Below are 18,595 nucleotides of genomic sequence, written 5' to 3' on the forward strand. Positions count from 1 at the left end.
TAATTACTGAATGAACACACAAATGTGCTTTTTGAAACTTGTTCCTGCTGGTCTCCACCATGGACTGGGATGTTTCTGAGGGAGAGGCCAAGCTGCTTTTGCTCATGACTTTGCTCCTGCAGGGCCAAGCACACAGTGGGCCCTCAGCCACTACTGGCTGAATGGACCTGGACACACCACACCCCGGGAAGGGGTATAACTTCTGTGCTATCATGACCTGCAAGCTTTCGTTTGCCGAGGGTCTAGAAGGTGCCAGTTCATATGTCAAGTGCTTACCTGTCTTTCCTTTAAATCCTCCTAATGCTGAAAGATAGATATTTCATACCCATTTCGCAGATGAGGAAACTCAAGGCTTGAGAGGTGCTCTAGGTCTTCTAGCTGACAAGTGTGGATCTGGGATCCCACTCGGCTCTTCCTGGCCTCCAAATAGGAAATAACACTTGCTGTGCAGGTCCTGATGGGCACAGACCATGGTCACTCTCTTCCTCGCAGTCACAGAGACCCTGGGAGGTCCCACCACGGACATCTCTGCTTTTATTTATTTATTTATTTTTGGCTGTGCTAGGTCTTCGTTGCTGCTCGGGCTTTTCTCTAGTTGCAGCGAGCGGGGTCCACTCTTCATTGCGGTCCACGGGCTTCTCATTGCGGTGGCTTCTCTTGTTGCAGAGTCCAGGCTGTAGGCGCGTGCCAGCTTCAGCAGCTGCAGCACAGCACTTGGGCTCAGTAGTTGCGGCACGCTGGCTTAGGTGCTCTGCGGCCTGTGCAGTCTTCCTGGACCAAGAATCAAATCTGTGTCCCTTGCACTGGCATGCAGATTTTTATCCACAGGACCACCAGGAAGTCCTGACATCCCTGCTTAAAGATGAGCAGCCTGAGACTTAGAGTGATCAGACTGTACCAAAAATGTCACAGCTGGTGGCCGAGAGACCTGTCTGTAGGGCCTGAATAGCAAAAAGTTCCTTCAGTTTCAAGAGCATCATTTGAGGCCAAAATCTCTGTTGACTGGAGGGGAGGGGGTCCGCCTGGCCCATTCCTGCTGATCTTGGGGTTGGGTCCCTTCCATCAGGTGGACCTGGGGGTCGAGTGTGCCTGGCCCTTGCCAGGCCCTCTTCCCCTGCATTCTAAGTCACCCCTGGCAGCCATCCTCCTCTCTGCACCACAGTCCTTCCCATCTCGAGAGCAGGAGGGTATAATTCGATCTTCACTACAGAGCCCTTCCAGATCCACACTCTAGAAGGAAATGAGGACTTGTGATTTGACCAAAGCATACATTTCCAACGTAGATTACTTTAGATACCTGGGCTGTTGTTCTCCACGCTGAAGGAAACGCCCTTTAAAGCCAGAACTCTGGTGTTAAACCAAAGGAGTGGCATTCTAATGGTGAAATTTCAGGCAAGGATGGAGGTAGGGACAAGTCTTGACGAACTTGACCCAGGGTCCTGGGGCTGGGACGGGGCAGAGGGGCTTCCTCGGAGGTCCCTGCCAAAGTGGAAGCCTCACCAGGCACCCCGGGTCTCTCATATCAATGATCTATTGGGAGAACCCAGTGGAGGTGCCGGGTAATTCTGTTTAAACGGCTGCAACCTGCTCCAGGGTTTCACGGCACTTGCCAAGGCTTGTAAATCATGCCACAGCAGCTCAGGGAGGGGATAAATTCCCTTCTAATTCAGGAATATCTTTAGCTATGATCTTGAATGCAGCGTAGCATCTAGGGGAGGGGGTGCTTTCAGCGCCTGGTAGACAGTGGCTCAGGCTTAGGCAAGGTGGCAGCGAGGCCCAATTTCCCTCGTGGCTGGTCTGGTTTGGTGGATGTTCTCCAGGTGGGCTCAGCTCAGGTGTGGAGGTGCTGATTGGTGAAGGAAGCTGACAGTCAGGCCTCAAGGCCCTCAGGGGGCTTCCAGCTCCACTGACACCAGAGGTCAGTGGACCAGGCCACGTGGCCGCTGGTAGGGCTGTGAGGAGGGTACAGCCTAGAACTAGGAAGGGGCTGGGCTGCCCTGATCTGTCCAGCCCTGGTCTCCCCCAGCCCTGCCCTGACTCTTCTGCGCCTTTAAAGAGGGACACTGACTCACTGGCAGGGAACAGAGTGTCAGGAGGGGAGCCTGCAGACCACACATTTTCTCCCGGGTGAGTTCATCAGCCTCTGGGGGACACAAATCTGGCTCTGTCAGTCCTGACCCAAGCATTTCCCTGCCTAGAGCCCATCTCCTCTTGAATGGCTCTCAAACCCAGCACGTCCCACCTTCACCAGAATTCCTATCTTCTCCTCAAGTCTTGCCCTCTTCTAAACTTCCCGTCTCAGGAGCAGTCCCCAGCCATCCCTCTATCCTGCCTCTGAGATGGGATCGCTCTCCCCGGGAGGTGGGATCCATCCTAGCTCTCCCAGATGGGATCCATCCCCCCAGAGATGGGATCCTTCTCCCCAAGATGGGATCCATCCCCTTAGAGGGGGAATCCTTCCCCGAGCCCTGCACCCCGAGTGAACATCTTCTGAACCCCTTCCCCTAACTTAAAACTCTAAATGCTTCCCACGTTTAGAATAAAACCCAAGCAGCTTTCTTCTGTGACATCACCACCCGTGGGCTCCCCCTCACTCTCCCTCCTAGCCACTTGGCCTTCTGGAGGTTTCTATAATGTACCTACTCCCTCCTACCACACTTCCCTCTGCCAGGAACACTCCCATATCTCTCCCATTAGTGCTACTCCCAATCTCTGGCATTAGTGCTACTTCCTGGAGGGGTCCATGGTCCCTCTTGAGGCCTCTTCTTAGCCCCTCACTCCTCTTCTTTGCAGCCCTGCCACCCCAAGTGCTCAACTGGGCTTGAGCACCCAAGGGTGTGGTCTGATTCTCCTCACTCATATTCTCTGAGCCTAGCACTTGGTGAATCTCATTGACTGAATAAGTAAGGGAGATAATGGATACATAAATGAAGAGTTGACTCTTTAGCTTGGGGAGCCAAAGACGTGACCATAGATGAGGTGGGGGGCCTGATCGCTGTAGGGGAGCCTGGGCCTTGCACTGACCCCAGCTCACTGTGTCTCTGGGGTATTGGTCCCTCAGTTTCCCTGGAAGAATGAGGAAGTTGGGTGAGGTGACCTCTAAGGTTCCTCCTCACCCTGAGTTGGGGAGGGGGTCTGTGTTCTGGAATATAGAAGGAAGCGGACAAATGACCAAGCCAGGGCCTAGAGGTGGGGCTGGAGGGAGTCAGGTCAGGCCCACTTAAGGACAAATGTTCCCACAGTCAGAGCTGTCCTACCACCAGATGAATAGCCTCAGGAGGAAGTGAGCTCACCATTGCTGGAGGTGTGTAAGCATGGGGTGCTGTGGGGAAGACCCCCATACTGCCTGGGCAGTTGGACACATGACCAGGCGCACAGCCTGGAATTGGGAGAGATGCAGACTCTAGAGGTCAGTCTCAGGTCCATCCTTATTAGCTGTGTGACCTTGGGCGAGTTGGTTAGGTCTCTGAATCTCCCAGAGCACTTAATTTAGAAATACATATAGCCTTGACCTTGCATGGTTTTGAGAAGCTACGTAGAGCCTGGAGCTGTGTAAGTGTTTGGTAAGCGTCAGCATCTTCTCCAGCCCAGCCCGCATATTGAGGATTTGACTTCTGGCTGAACACAGGACAAGCTAGCTTCTTCTTCCTGAGTCCAGCAAGGCCTGGACCCCAGTTCCAGAGTCTCATGGAGTGCTCACTTGGGCCCTCATGCCGGGGGGCCTTGGTCTTGACCCTGGGGCCTAGGAGAAAGGCAGCTTAGACTGGGCACCTCACCTCCCTGGGTGCCCCCTACAAATTCACTGGCCAGTGGATTTTTCCCTCTGCCCTCCTCCTCCGTCCCCTCCCTGCAGGGAGCCCCATCCTTTCCACGCCTCCCAATCACGGCAAACTGCCTCATCAATCATGTTCTCTCTAATTAACTTCTAATTTACCTCTTTAGTCAAATCTATTTACAATCAGAGACAAGAAAACACGCAGCAGCTCAAAGTGCGGACATGGCACCAGCTCTGGAGACCATGGAGGATCCATCAGCCCTAGACCAGGATCAAAGCCCAGTGAGGGCTGAGGGCTCTGAGGGGCAGGGGTGGGGGTACCACCCGGCCCAGTGTCCAGCCCGCAAAAGCCTGGCATCCAGCCCCTGGCATCACCTTGCATCTCCCAGAGGCCTTTCCTGCTGGGCGCCCCCAGCCACAAATCACCAGCCGCCCCTGCCCTCCCAACTCTGTGTTTCCCTCTCTCTGGTTTCCCTGCCTCACTGGATGAGAGCTCCCCGTGGACAGGCATCCGGCTGCTCACTGGCTGCATGGCCTCAGAAAATGACTGGACAGCTCTGAGCTTCTGTCTCCAGTTTTGCACAGTGTGGGGCAAAACCACATCGCCCACCTTGCCGGCGGCAGCCCGGCCAGCAGTGCCTGGACCCTGAGCCCAGGGTGATGGACCACAGACCTTGTTTGCTAGTTTTTGTTTCTGTATTTTGGATGTTTTAAATTTTTAAAATTTTGAACAAATCTCCAACATCCAGAAAGTGAAAGTGTTAGTCGCTCAGTTGTGTCCGACTCTTTGCAACCCCATGGATTGAAGCCCACCATGGCTCGTCTGTCCATGGGATTTCCCAGGCAAGAACACTGGAATGGGTTGCTATTTCCTTCTCCAGGGGACCTTCCCCACCCACGGGTCAAACCCCGGTCTCCTTCCTGCACTGCAGGCAGATTCTTTACCATTGGAACCACCAGAGAAGCCCTTACAGAAAAGCTGCGGGCATGGTTTGTGATATGCCATTACCTCCAAATTTCAGTGTGTGTTTTCTAAAGACATATTCTTACATAACCACAGTATAACCTGAGGAATTGAGAGATTTGTGTGGAAATATCACTGTTGTCTAAGCTCAGCCAGGGCCTGAATTTTAAGCCCACTGTGTCACTCACTGGCTGTGTGACTCTGGCCAAGTCACAGGGCCCCTCTGAGGCCCCTTTCTGCATCTGTAAGTGGGTGGTCATGGTAACAATCTCATCTCTATCTTGCAGGGCTGCTGTGGGTGTGAACTCAACGAGCTGCTGGGTGATGGGTAGAAAATAGCATGGTAGAGGGGGTGGGGGTACTGCCCCATCTCTATGCTCCAGGCAGAAAGGAAAGCTAAGGGGGACCAATAACTTGCTGCAGGTCACAAAGCACGAAAACTGAGGTCACAGCCCTGGAAGATCCTGGCCTGGAAGAGTCAGAACCCTGGGATGGAGGACCGGAGACTCAGAAAGCCCAGTGGCTTCGGCCCTACGATAAGGTGGAAAATGGTGCATTCCCTGATGGTCCAGTGGTTAGGGGGGCTTCCAAGGTGGTGCTGGTGGTAAAGAATTCCCCTGCCAGTGCAGGAGACACAGGTTTGATCCCTGGATCGGAAAGAGCCCCTGGAGTAGGAAATGGCAACCCACTCCAGTATTCTTGCCTGCAAAATTCCATGGACAGAGGAACCTGGCGGGCTGCAGTCCATGGGGTCGCAAAGAGTCAGACACGACTGAGCAGCAGAGAGCGCCAGTGGTTGGGACTCAGCACTATCACTGCCTGGGCTTGCATTCAATCTCTGGTTAGGGCACTAAGATGCCGCAAGCCGAGCAGCCTGGCCAAAAATAAATAATCAAAGGTGGAAAGTGGAAGGCGGAGGGGCAGGTGAGGGGTAATGATTATTAATGGTGCACCAATAATACTAACAGTAACCAATGAGCAAGTCACCTTGGAGAGGTCTCTCCTGGGGCCTTCGGGAGATGAGGGTGGAGGGGAGCTGTCCCAACACTGGGGGCAGCAGGCTGGTTCGTGGGACTCTCGGAGGGGCCTGTGAGCCATATTGGGGGGGACACCTACTTGGCCCTGGCTCCCGGCCTGTTTGCTCACAGAAGACCCCCTCCTCCTCATTCACGTGTACATCCATCCACTGGCTCATTCTGTTCACGCTCCATGTTCCCTCTGCCTGGAACATTCTTCCAGCTCCACCCTTGGCTGCCCCTGCCCACCTCTCAGGTCTCGGCTGGAGTATCACCTCCTCGGAGGGGGCCCTCCAGAACCATCTTATTTCCAGTAGAACCCCCTCCCCCCAGCAACACACTGTCTAATTTGCTCTTTATCTCATTACCTTATTTTGTTCATCGCACCTATTTCTATCTGAAATCATATCATCTCATTCTCTTCTTTTGGTTACTTTGCGCCTGTCTCTTTCCACTCATGAGTTTCTTAAAAGCAGAGACGTTTGAATTCCCCGGCGCTCCAGTGGTTAGGGACCCATGCTGCCACTGCAGGAGGCACTGGTTCCATGCCTGGTCGGGGAACTAAGATCCCACAAACTCCAGTGTGCCAAAAAAAAAAGAGCAGAGATCTTTGTTTTGTTCCTTTCCATCACCTCAGCGCCCAGCCGGGACACAAGGAGATGCTGGATAAATACGGCAGAATGAACTTGGAATTCACCCGATCATTAGTGCCTGCCCTGGTGCCTGTCGATGTGGGGAATGCAGAAATGGAATCAGACTGGGGTTCCGCCCTCACCTGCTCATAACCTGTCCAATGTCTAGTTGGGCAGCAAAGCCCAGCCTCCTGCCCCTAACACTACTGGTGGGGACAAAATCTCCTGGAACAGCCCTCCTGGGGGGTTGGTCAAAGGACAAGCAGTGCTCGATCATATCCAGGACGGAGATTTGGGGCCACGTGAGTGTGGGGTCCAGCGCAAGCTCGGCCCCGATGACCCCAGTTGGCGACCTGAAATGACACCAGTTTTCCATGGGGCTCTGGAGGCTGAGAGAAGGGGCAATGCTCCAGCCCGGTGTGCACAGGCTCCAGTTTGTCTCTTTGTGGGGGTGGTGGTGTATGCAGGGGAGCCCCCTCCTGGGGAGCAGGGATTTTATTCAAGGACTGGGAGAGGCCTGGGGTCTGGAGACCTCGGGGGGATGGGGTGACGGGGAGATGGCCCTGTGGTCTCCCTGCTCTGTTTGTTCACAAGTCTATATTCCTGCCCATGTTCCTCATTTCAGCCTGTGTAATTAGGTGTCCAGGGGTGTCTCCGACTCTGTTTCGATAGAATTTGCCTTGTTTAATAGGTAACAGGATGGCTGCCTCTGACAGCTGTTTTTCCCAGAAAAAAAAAAAAAAAAAAAACAGGGCTATTTGGGATGAGGTGAGTCAGGAAGCAGCAGAAATCGGGCTTCTTGGCTTAAATTCACCTTTGTCACAGTCTTGCAGGCAACACCAGTGCCTGTCCCTTCTTCTCCCTGGGCCTTCAGTTTGCCCGTCTGTAAAACGAGGGGAGTCAGACACTGTGACCCCGCTCAGCTGGGACCCTGAGACATGGAGGCTGGAGGTGGAGTCATAGCGGGGTGGGGGATGGGGGGTGGGCCAAGTTCGCATCACTCGTGGGGAAGCCAGAAGAGAAGAGGCACTTAAATCCAAGGTGGCATTTTTATCTCTGTGTTCTTAATTGTAATTGCCATTTAATTAGATTAATGATAATTAATAACACGAATAATGTACTGTCCTTTGTCTGGGACAATGACAATGCCGATCGACCGTCCCGAAGCAGAGCTGGACTGCACTGAGCCCTCCCCTCTCCTCTCCCTGCCGTCTCCGGGACCCCTCCTCCCAACTTTGTCTCCCTTTTCACACATGCTTGGCACACTGGCTTGTGACCACCTCTGGGCACGGTGTTCTCCCCGTTATGACTGTGAAGTGCTCCAGGGGTCTAGGGACTGGTTCAAGCATCCCAAACCCTCCCTCCACCCTGCAGAACATGGAGGGACCCGTCCAGAGAGGGGACTGATACTTGCTGGATGGAAGGAAGGGTAAGTGAGGGGTTGGGTGGATGGATGGGTGGAGATGGATAAATGCATTAATGGATGGCTTTAGCCTCCAGCCAGGGAGGTGATGGAGCTACCCGACCCCCTAGGGGTCCCACCTCTGCTCTCAACCACCCTTCTCTCTGACCAGCCCACTCTCACTCCATCACACCTTTCGGATATGTCTCCTCTTCTTCATCCTCAAGGTCACCTCCCCTGCCTGAAGCCCCAGCACACTGGCCTAGACAACAGTACCAGCAGGTCCCCTGCCCTCGCAGTCTCCTGACTTAGCCCTTTTCCACCCATCTTGCCCAAAACCGGAAAGTCTTTCAGACTCACGGACATATACGACCTGCTTGTCTTTGGTTGAGAACCCTTCCAGAGCCCCTCTTGGACTTCCAAAAAGAGTACGAGTGCGTGGCCTTGGCCCTGGAGCATTCCTTTTTTTTTTAAAGTATTTATTCATCAGGCTGCACTGGGTCTTAGTGGCGGTATGTGGGGTCTTCGATCCTCGTTGCCATGTGGGATCTAGTTCCCTGACTGGTGGGCCAAAGGACGGGAGGGGGCCCTGGGCTGGGCACGGCAGAGCAGAAATGGGTGAAATGCAGCCTCCGCCCTCAAGCAGCTCACAGGGCACGTGGGGAAATAGGGGGGTGTGGAAGAGGAATGAGGGGGCCCTCAGGGGTGAGGGCAGAGTGTGTGGTTCTCGATCCCACTGCTTACCAGGCTCTTGCTGATGGGCATTGTATCTGCCTCTGTCTCTCCCGTGAGTCCAGGAGCCCCTGAAGGCAGGACTTGTACTCTTGCTTCCAGAGAGGGAGCTAGTCTGGAGGCTCTGCAGGGGTTTGAGACGTGGAAAGCAGGACAGATCATAGAGAAGGAAGGCCGTGGACAAGGGCCTGGGGTGGGCGAGTATCAGTGCAGGCTGTAGGCAGTGGCTGGCCGCTGTTTATTCCCCCTTTGTTCCTAGAGGATCTCTGCTGAAGGCTTCCCTGGTGGTCCAGTGGTTAAGAGTCCACCTTGCAATGCAGGGGACACGGGTTTGATCCCTGGCCTGGGAAGATCCCTCATGCCTCGGAGCAGCTAATCCTGTGCACCGCAACTACTCAGGCCTGTGTGCGTTAGGGTCCTTGCTCCGCAATGAGAGAAGCCACCGCAATGCAAAGGCCCCACTCACCACAACTTGAGAAAGCCCACACGCACCAACAAACCAGCACAGCCAAAAATAACTAACTAAATAAAATTATTAAAAAAAATAATGAATCTTGCCTTGGATGTTTGTTGATGATGGATTGATGCCCTCATGGGTTTGCTCCTTCATTCTGAAAGGCAGAAGCAAAGATGACTCAGCTGCCAGCCAGTCCAGTGGGGAAGGTGAGCAAGAATGCCCAATAAGATGCGGATATAGAGAAGAGTGATACGACCACTGACCAGCACATTACAGCACTTCCTGCGTATCAGTTTGTTGCTGGTCTAGACAGTGAGTTGTATTGTATAGCACGATCATTTTACAGGGGAGGAAACTGAGGCTCTGGCAGGTGAAGTGACCCATCCAGGGTCACAAAGCTGGTGACAAGCAGGGCTAGATTTGAATTCAGTTAGCCTGTCTCTGCTAAATAGCTAAGTGATACAGTAGGCGTTAACCTGGCTTCCCTGGTGGGTCAGTGGTAAAGAATCTGCCTGCCAGTGCAGGAGATGCAGGTTTGATCCCTGGATCAGGAAGATCCCCTGGAGAAGGGAATGGCAGCCCACTCCAGTTCTTACCTGGAGAATCCCATGGACAGAGGAACCTGGTGGGCTACAGTCCATAGGGTCACAAGAGTCGGACATGACTTAGCAACTAAACAGCAAAAGCCTGCCTCTATCGTCCTTGCCCAGTGTGGGTCCACGGGGCCAGCCTGGTGAAATTTGTTTGTACATCTTTACATTTACCCCAGTTATAGAGAGACTTTTGCTTGCAGCTGCTAAGAGCAAGAAGCTGTCCTCAGGCCTTGCTCCCAAGAGGGCCAGAGTAAGGTGGGGGTCAGGGAGAGAAGACAGCCAGCCCAGGTCATGTCCTGCCATGGCTACTTAATGAGCTTAACTGATAACCATGGGCCCAGGCAGGCTGCCAGCTGGGTCTGTGCATTTGGCCAGGCTTCCTGGCCTTACACCCACTGGCTGGGGGAGGGTGGCAGGGGGCCAAGGGAGGGGCCTGAGGAGCTCCATTGTGTGAGCACTGGCAGCCAAGGCCAGCATCAGTGACCTTGGGCAAATTCCTTGAGCTCTCTGAACTTCCTTTCCTTATTTGTAAGACGGAGGTGAGCATGGCCCCTTGGAGGATGCTTCAGGGATGCAGCAAGTTGCAGCATCCCAGTCCTACCACATTTGAATAAAGCAGAAAAAGGTTGCAGTGAGAGACTGGAGACCTGGACTCTCCTGACTGTCACTAACTGAGGGGGTGAACCAGATCCTAGCTCTCTCTGGGCCTCAGTGTTCTCATCTGCAAAATGGTACAATCTCTTTCTCACGGATGTCGGGAGGATTCCAGGAGTCAGGCATTTACTCAGTTCCATCATGCTGACACCAGGGTAGTTTTGGAGGGCTGGGCCTGCAGATCCGGTTAGGTCCTAGGACATTCCCCTACTTTCTGGAGCCTCTGTTTTCTCATTTGTGAAACATCTGACCCCAAAGTCTGCTCTCCCCCAGCTCTGTTGTTCCAGGAGTTCAGCAGTGGATTTTTTGTTTGTTTAATATTTATTTATTTGACAGTACCAAGTCTTCCTAAGTGGTTCACTGGTAAAGAATCCACCTGCAATGTAGAAGACTCAGGTTCAATCCCTGGGTTGGAAAGATCCCCTGGAGAAGGAAATGGCAACCCACTCCAGTATTCTTGCCTGGAGAATCCCATGGACAGAGGAGCCTGGCAGGCTATAGTCCATAGGAGTCGCAAGAGAGTCGGACATGACTTAGTGACTAAACAACAACCACCATGTCTTGGTTGCGGTATGTGGGATGTGGTTCCCTGACCAGGGATGGAACCCAGGCCCCCTGCATTGGGAGGGCAGAGTCTTAGCTGCTGGACCACCGGGGAAGTCCAGCAGTGTTGGTTACTGCTTCCACTGAAACTCAACTCATCTGCATTAGATGCGGATAGAGTAAAATCCTTGTGTCCAGGGGTGAGGGCTTATAGGTGGGGACAGGAATTTTGTGCCTATTTCCCAGGTAAAGAGAGTAAGGCCCCTGGATTTTAGTGGCAGGTCACATAACCCTGCCCGCTGCTGCCTCGTGCCTGTTCAAGTCGTGGGGCTGGCCGGGGAAGGACCAGACTCCCCTGGGCCCCAGGAAGGCCTGAGGAGGAGGACCTGGGTCTGGACCCTCCAGGGAGTGAGGCTGTGTCTGCTCGTTTGGAGGCAGGGCCTGGGGGTTGGGGGGGCAGATTTATTGCAGCCATTCCTCTCCCCCTGCAGCGCCTGCTTCTAATGAAATTTTACGGCAGGTGGAAATGATATGACTCCGCCAGCCCTAAAAGCACTTCTATTTATTCATTAAAGATATTTATATACTGAGCAGCTCTCGGCCGGCCCCACCTGACTCCTGCTGGGCCGGTAAACTTGCTCCCAGTCCTCAGTGCTGGGGGAAGGCTCCACTGGGTGGGGCCCCTCCCTGCAGAGTGACCGGCTGGCTCTGCCTCGGCCACACCCCCAGCCCTTGTCTCTAACCTGCTCCCTCCTCTTGGTCCAAAGCACCAGAATCTCTTCTTGGATCACCTGCCTCCATTCTGGGTTCCGCAGTGTGTCCTCCATCAAACCTTCAAAGGGATCTCTTTGAAACCAGATCACGTCCCTTGCAAGCTCAAAACCCTTCCGTGGCCCTCCAAGAGCACCTGCCCCCTCTCTGGCCTTTTCCCGCACCAGCCTCTGGCTCACACACGGGCCACTGAGACTTCTTCTGGCTGTTTTCTGAAGCATGATGGTGTTCTCTCTCTCTGCCCCAGGACCTTTGCACCTATGTTTTTGCTTAGACCCCTCTTCCCTCAGCTCTTGGGCTGCCCCACTCCTCGGCATCATTCGGAGCTCAGCTCAAAGGCACCTCATCAAAGAGAACTTCTCAGGACACCCGTCCTCAGGATCGCCTGTTATCTAGTCTCCATCACTTTGCACTGAGTTTGCCCCTTGATAATGCTCTGTGATCACTCTGCGTCTTTGTTTACTTGTTTATTGTCTGTCCCTCGAGGACGTGAGCTCCTGGGGCAGGGACAATGTCTGTTTTGTTTCCAGCTATGGTGAGTGTCCAGTAAGTGATGGGGGCGGGTGGTGGTGGCTGATGAACACCCAGGTACCGTGAGCTGGTCACAGATGTGGACTTCCCCAGGCTGGCACCTCAGTCCCCAAATGAAGGAGAGCCAAGATCCCAAGAGGGAGAGGGATGTTCTAAGGTCTCACAGAGGCTGGGCTGGGGGTCCCGGTTTCTGTCCCCTGTCTTCTGGGTGTTTCCTGGATGGGCAGGATTCCTGAGGCCCCTGGAGCTGGAGCCTGGCTGCTGGAACCTTCCTCAGCTGTGACCAGACCATGGCATGGTTTCTGTGGACCCGACTCTGGTGGCTCTTCCCCAGCTGCTCCCTATGGCTTCAAGAGCAAAGCCTCTTCCCAGGGGCTGTGGGCCTCCCACAGCCTTCCCACTGCCCTAGGGGTGGTGGCCTCTTACCCAGGTCCTGGGTGCTTTCTGGATGAACCTGTGAGGTCAGATCTTGCTTGAGGAGTCAGAATGGAGGCTTCATCCCCATCCAGTGGAATCTGCTTCCCTATCACTCAGGAACTGTGGAGACTTGAACTGGAACAAGCTGTGACTCTGGACAAATGTGACCCCTGATCTCCCAGGAAGTCACCCTGCATATGGTTCTGTCAGGTTCTGCAGCAGTGAGGAGCTCATTCACCCCCCAGGGCAGCCAATGAGGTAAACGTGAAACCCCCACATGCCCAAGGGCCCCATCCCATGCAGTTCCCTTGGCTTTGAGTGATGTCCTGCCTCTTGGGCATTGAGACTCATGGCCCTCCTAGGTTCCCGTGAAAGTCACTCAAGACACAGTGATGGTGCCAGTCCCATCTCTCCCCATCTGTCCTGCCAGGTTTGGGGGCCCCTCACCTCTGCTGAAGCCCATCACTGCTCTCTTGTGACACCCTGTTTGGCCACCATGGGGGTGTTCAAACTGCCTTTCAAATTGGAGTGCACGGTTCCAGAGCCCAGCATGGGGCCTGGCACAGAGCAGGTGCTCAGCAGACATCTCCCAGGAGATGACTGGGGGGAGGCAACGTGGGATGAGGAGCGAGGAGCGGGGAGGTACTGGGTGAGGGGTGGACGGGCAGAGGCAGAGATGGTGGGGAAGGCAGGCAAGGAGCCTCACCCAAGGGTGCCTGAAGGTGGCTCCTCCTCCCTGCTGTGGTGGGAAAGCCTAACCTTCCAGACGTTTCTCGATTTCCCTCTTTATGGAAAGGGCAGCCAGGGAGCCTGGCCCCAGGGCTCCGCATGCAGGTGAGTGTTGCAGCCACCACTCAGATGGCACGTGAGAGACACAGGGAGAGAACAAGGGCCTGCAGGGCTTCTGAGGGCTTCAGTCTTGGGGCTGTTTCTCTGGCGTTTCTGCTTCCAGTGGTGCGATAAGGTGGGGCCCTGTCTCTGCCACATGGTTGGGGGCCAGTGTGGCTCTGGGGTTGATGAGTGTCGGCTTTGGAACCACTTTGCTTATGTTCCCTCCCAGCTCTGTCTCTTTGTAAGCCACTGATCCTCTCAATCTGCTTTCCGCATCTGTGAAATGGGTTGATGATAAAAAGTACCTACACCGCAGGAATGATGGTTCCACGTGCTCATCTGAGTAAAGCACTTAGCTCATACATAGCAAGGGCTCCATGAGCACAGCTCACATGGCACTTAATACATCCATCCTTGTGAAACACTGAATGACTTCACTCATAAGAGAAACGCAAATTAAGACAACAAACTCCGTTCCCTGTTCAGACAGGCAGAGCTGAAAATGGCTAACAGGGGCACAGAGACGGTGGGGCTGGGGGTTGGAGTGGCCCTCACGTACACCATTGATGGAAGGAGGGCAACGTGACAATCTATATCACAGTGAAAAACGCACATCCTCTCTGACTTAGCAATTCTGCTTGGGAATTTAAACTCACACATGTGTGAAATGATGTTCTATACAAGGATGTTCACTGCAGCATTGTAATAGCCAAAGATCGAAGACAACCTAAATGTCCATTAACAGGATTAACTAAATTATCGTACAGCTCTGCCATGGAGCTCAGCTATTAAAGGAGTGGGTGGTGGGTGGGATACTCTGTGCATCGGGTGAGTGTAGAGTGAAAAGCGAGGTGCAGAACAGAGAACAGGAGATGCCACCCTTTGTGTTAGCTATGTTTTTATTCACTTGCAAACACCTAAGACCGCCTCTGAAGGGCTACTCCAGCTCACTAGCACTGGCTGCTTGTGGGGAGAGGCTGGGGTGGCCCGGAGACGCAGCTGGTAGGGAGATTTATGTTCTGAATCCCCTTCTGTACCTTCTGAAGTTTATGCTAAGGGCATGTATTAGCTAATCAAGGGAAAGGTGACTGGAGGAGAGCTTGCCATTTTCCTGGCACAGATAACGAAGGCCCACTGCTGCGATACCAACCACTTTCCATGTGTACCAGGGAGCAGGACAGATTGAAAAATGTGGCTCCGCTTTTACCTCTACTGTGGAGTAAGAAAATCTAATCAAGAAGTTTTTGCCTTCAGGAAAGCGAGTCTCGTTTCCCTGTTGACACTAAATCGACGCTCTTGGTAATGGCAGGAGATGCCACCTGGGCACTGGTGCTGCTGTGGGGGTGACTGAAGGATGCCTGCCAGCCTCCCTGACAATGCCTTTTCCCCAGATAAAGAAGGAACGCAGACTGCATGCAAATCTCTCTAAATTAGACACAGCCCATCTCGCTGCCGCTGAATTCAGGCAGACCACCACAAACAGAGCAGCAAGCTGCGAAGGAAGAGGAAAATGAAATCTTCATTCCTTTCATGAAGAAATTCTGGCTAACAGTGAATAAAGTGAAAAAAAAAGTGTTAGTCACGCAGTCATGTCCAACTCTTTGTGATTCCACGGACTGTAGCCCACTAGGCTCCTCTGTCCATGGGATTCTCCAGGCAAGAATACTGGAGTGGTTTGCTATTTCCTACTCTAGGGGATCTTCCCTACCTAGGCAAGGATCAAACCCAGGTCTCATGCTTTGCAGGCAGATTCTTTACCATCTGAATCACTATTTTATTGCCAAGTTTAGATGGGAAAAGGAATACTGCTCACTAGGGTGCAATGTCCTGCACGCAGCTATGAACACAAGATGGACATGAAGGGGCGTTGTTTGAAGGGCGGAGCTTGGGAAGCCTGAGTGGTGGAAACAAGAATCAAGTTCAGAACCATAGGGCAAATGCGGCCTTTATTTGAGCCCAAGAAGCCCTCCTGGAGGGGCGAGGCTGCTCGGTGAGGCAGAGTCTCCGCCGTGAGCAGGCTCCAGAGGTAGAACCAGGCCCCAGGAGCCTAAGGGTGAATAAAATCAGTAATGAGGGGCTTTCCCTTGCTCCTAAGTCTTAGCCCCGAGTGACAGGTTGTTAAAAATAGCCGAGTTTAGAGGTTTCTCCTCATCCCATCTCCTTGTTTCCCCAGCTTCTAGAACTCTACACTCTTTCTGATCTTCAGTTCAGTTCAGTTCAGTCACTCAGTCGTGTCTGACTCTTTGCGACCCCATGAATTGCAGCACGCCAGGCCTCCTTGTCTATCACCAACTCCCGGAGTTCACTCAGACTCACGTCCATCGAGTCAGTGATGCCATCCAGCCATCTCATTCTCCGTCGTCCCTTTCTCCTCCCGCCCCCAATCCCTCCCAGCATCAGAGTCTTTTCCAATGAGTCAACTCTTCACATGAGGTGGCCAAAGTACTGGAGCTTCAGCTTTAGCATCATTCCTTCCAAAGAAATCCCAGGGTTGATCTCCTTCAGAATGGACTGGTTGGATCTCCTTGCAGTCCAAGGGACTCTCGAGAGTCTTCTCCAACACCACAGTTCAAAAGCATCAATTCTTCAGCGCTCAGCCTTCTTCACAGTCCAACTCTCACACCTATACATTCTGATCTTAAGGGATGATAAATCACATTTCCCCCACCCTCCCCCCCACAAAACTGCTGGAGAAGGGGACATTTTCCTCATTTGAAAGTGAAGGTGTGGGTTCAAACTTGATTTTCTTACATGCACTTGTTGGACAAACGAAATCCCAGGAGGCAGTCCAACATAGGAAGCAGGAGGACTGCAGTGGAGGGAGTGAGTGCCTGGAGCCCTACCCGTCTTCTCTTCTTCTTTTAAAATATTTATTCAGCTGTGCCGGGTGGGGCTTGTTTTCGTCACGTGAGATCTTCAGTCTTTGCGGTGGCATGCATGATCTTTAGTTGCAGCATGTAGGATCTAGCTGCCTGACCAGGGATCGAACCTGGGCCCCCAGCATTAGGAGCGTGGAGTCTTAGCCACTGGACCACCAGGGAAGTCCCCACCTTCTCGTCTATGTTGGCTTCTGATGCACTTGTAGCAAGCCTGTGGCTCAGGGTAGAATACAGCAGAAAGCGGCTAGACAGAACCTCTCTGAAAGGATAATCGGGTGACCCCGGTTGCGTCCAGGGGATAGGGAGGAGGCCTGGGGCAGGGGTGGATGGGAGGGGAGACTCCTCACTACGAACGTATTGTTGAAATCTGAACTTCTGTACCATGTACAAGCATTTGCTTGTGCTTGGGCATGCTTAGTTGTATCTGACTCTTTGTGACCCCACAGACTGTAGCCTGCTAGGCTCCTCTGTCCAAGGGATTTTTCAAGCAAGAATACTGGGAGCGGGTTGCCATTTCCTCCTCTAGGGGATCTTCGAGACCCAGGGATCGAACCCGCATCTCCTGTGTCTCCTACATTGCAGGTGTATCCTTTACCACTGAGCCATCAGCAAGTGCCTTTTACAAGCATTACCTGGGTAAAAAGAAAATTTAAAAAGAAAAGCCAAAGGACTAATGATATAAATGAAAACCTTAGTTCAAAAAGTTTAAGATTCTGAACTTATTCATAAAACAGAAACAGACTCACAGATATAAAGAACAGACTTGTGATTGCTGAGGGGGAGGAGGAAGAGGGAAGGATGGACTGGGAGCCAAGAATCAGCAGATGCAAACTATTCCATAAAGGATGGATAAACAAGGCCTGACGGTACAGCACAAGGAACTACATTCAATATCCTGTAATAGACCATAATGGAGGGACTGCCCTGCGGTCCAGTGGTTAAGACCTCCCCTTCCAGTGCAGTGAGTGTGGGTTCAGTTCCTGGTTGGGGAGCTAAGATTCCCCACGCCTTTCAGCCAAAAAACCAAAACACAGAACAAAAGCAATATTGTTACAAATTCAATAAAGACTTTAAAAATGGTCCAATCAAAAAAAGGAGAAAAGAATATGAAAAAAAAAAATATATATATATATACACACACACACACCCTGGTGGCTTGGATGGTAAAGAACCTGCCTGCAGTGTAGGAGACCTGGGTTTGATCCTTGGGTTGGGAAGATCCCCTGGAGAAGGGAACGGCTACCCACTCCAGTATTCTTGCCTGGAGAATCCCATGACAGAGGAGCCTGGCGGGCTACAGTCCATGGGGTCACAAAGAGTAAGACATGACTGAGCAGCTAACTTCACTTGTATAACTGAATCACTTTGCTGTACACCAGAAACTAACATAACATTGTAAACTTATTTCAGTAAAAATAAATTGTAAAAAGTGTAAGATTCCACAGGTTACATTCTGTGTGAATTCATTAAATTCCTTGGACAGTAGAACCGATTGAAGTGGACAGCTTCAGTCAGTGACCTGTGACGGTCTCTTGATGGAGGCTGCTGGGGGAGAGCAGAGCCTGGGCTGTGGAGTTGGACAGACTTCGCTTTGAATGTGGGCTCTGTGTGTACTGGCCCCGGGGCCTCACACAAGTTATTTACCCTCTGGGACCTCAGTCTCGGCTTCAGTAAACCGGGAATAATGACTTCGCCAGCAGTGCTGCTGCACAGGTTAGAAAGCATGGATGTAGAGGGCATGTCAGCTCTGGCCAGATGGCAGCGGCCACCAGGAGCCCCGTCCCTGGGGCCTCACTGAGCAGCCAGAGCACTCTGACTGAATGGTGGCCACAGGCACTGCACGGGGCGGGCGGCGTCCCTTGCAGTCTACCAGCTGACTCTGGGCTAACACTTCATTCTAGGTCGGCTGTCCTACTCCTCATAGTGAGGACTCTATGCTCTGGGACAGACTGAAACCATGCCAAAGGGCTGCTGACTTCCATAAAGGAGGAGACCAACTTTCTCATAGTCTCTGGGAAAGGGGTGAGACTGCAGTTCTGAAGCCACAGACTTGGGAGGGAAGGACGAAAGAAATCCCCACGTGGGGATTATTACCCCCACTTCTCAGATGAAGGAAATGAAATTCAAGAGGGTAAAGTTATTTATCCAGACAGTCCCATCTGGTGAACAATGAAGTTGGGCTCTAAAGCAGTGGCTCTTGGAACTACCTGGGGGCTTAGAACAGCGCCAGCGCCTGGGCCAAACCACAGATTCTGACTTCGTCCTTCTGGGGTGGGGCCAACATGGATACATACTTCTAGGTCCCCTCCCCAACCAGAGCAACTCTGATGTGTGGTTGAGTTCAGACCGCTGCTTGGAGGATGGCACGCTCTGTGGCCAGCCTTGCAGTGCCACGGAA

This window comes from Bos grunniens, chromosome 13 (assembly GCF_055505025.1).
Source record: "Bos grunniens cultivar Pamir isolate PY7600 chromosome 13, Bosgru_T2T1.0, whole genome shotgun sequence".
NCBI lineage: Eukaryota > Metazoa > Chordata > Mammalia > Artiodactyla > Bovidae > Bos > Bos grunniens.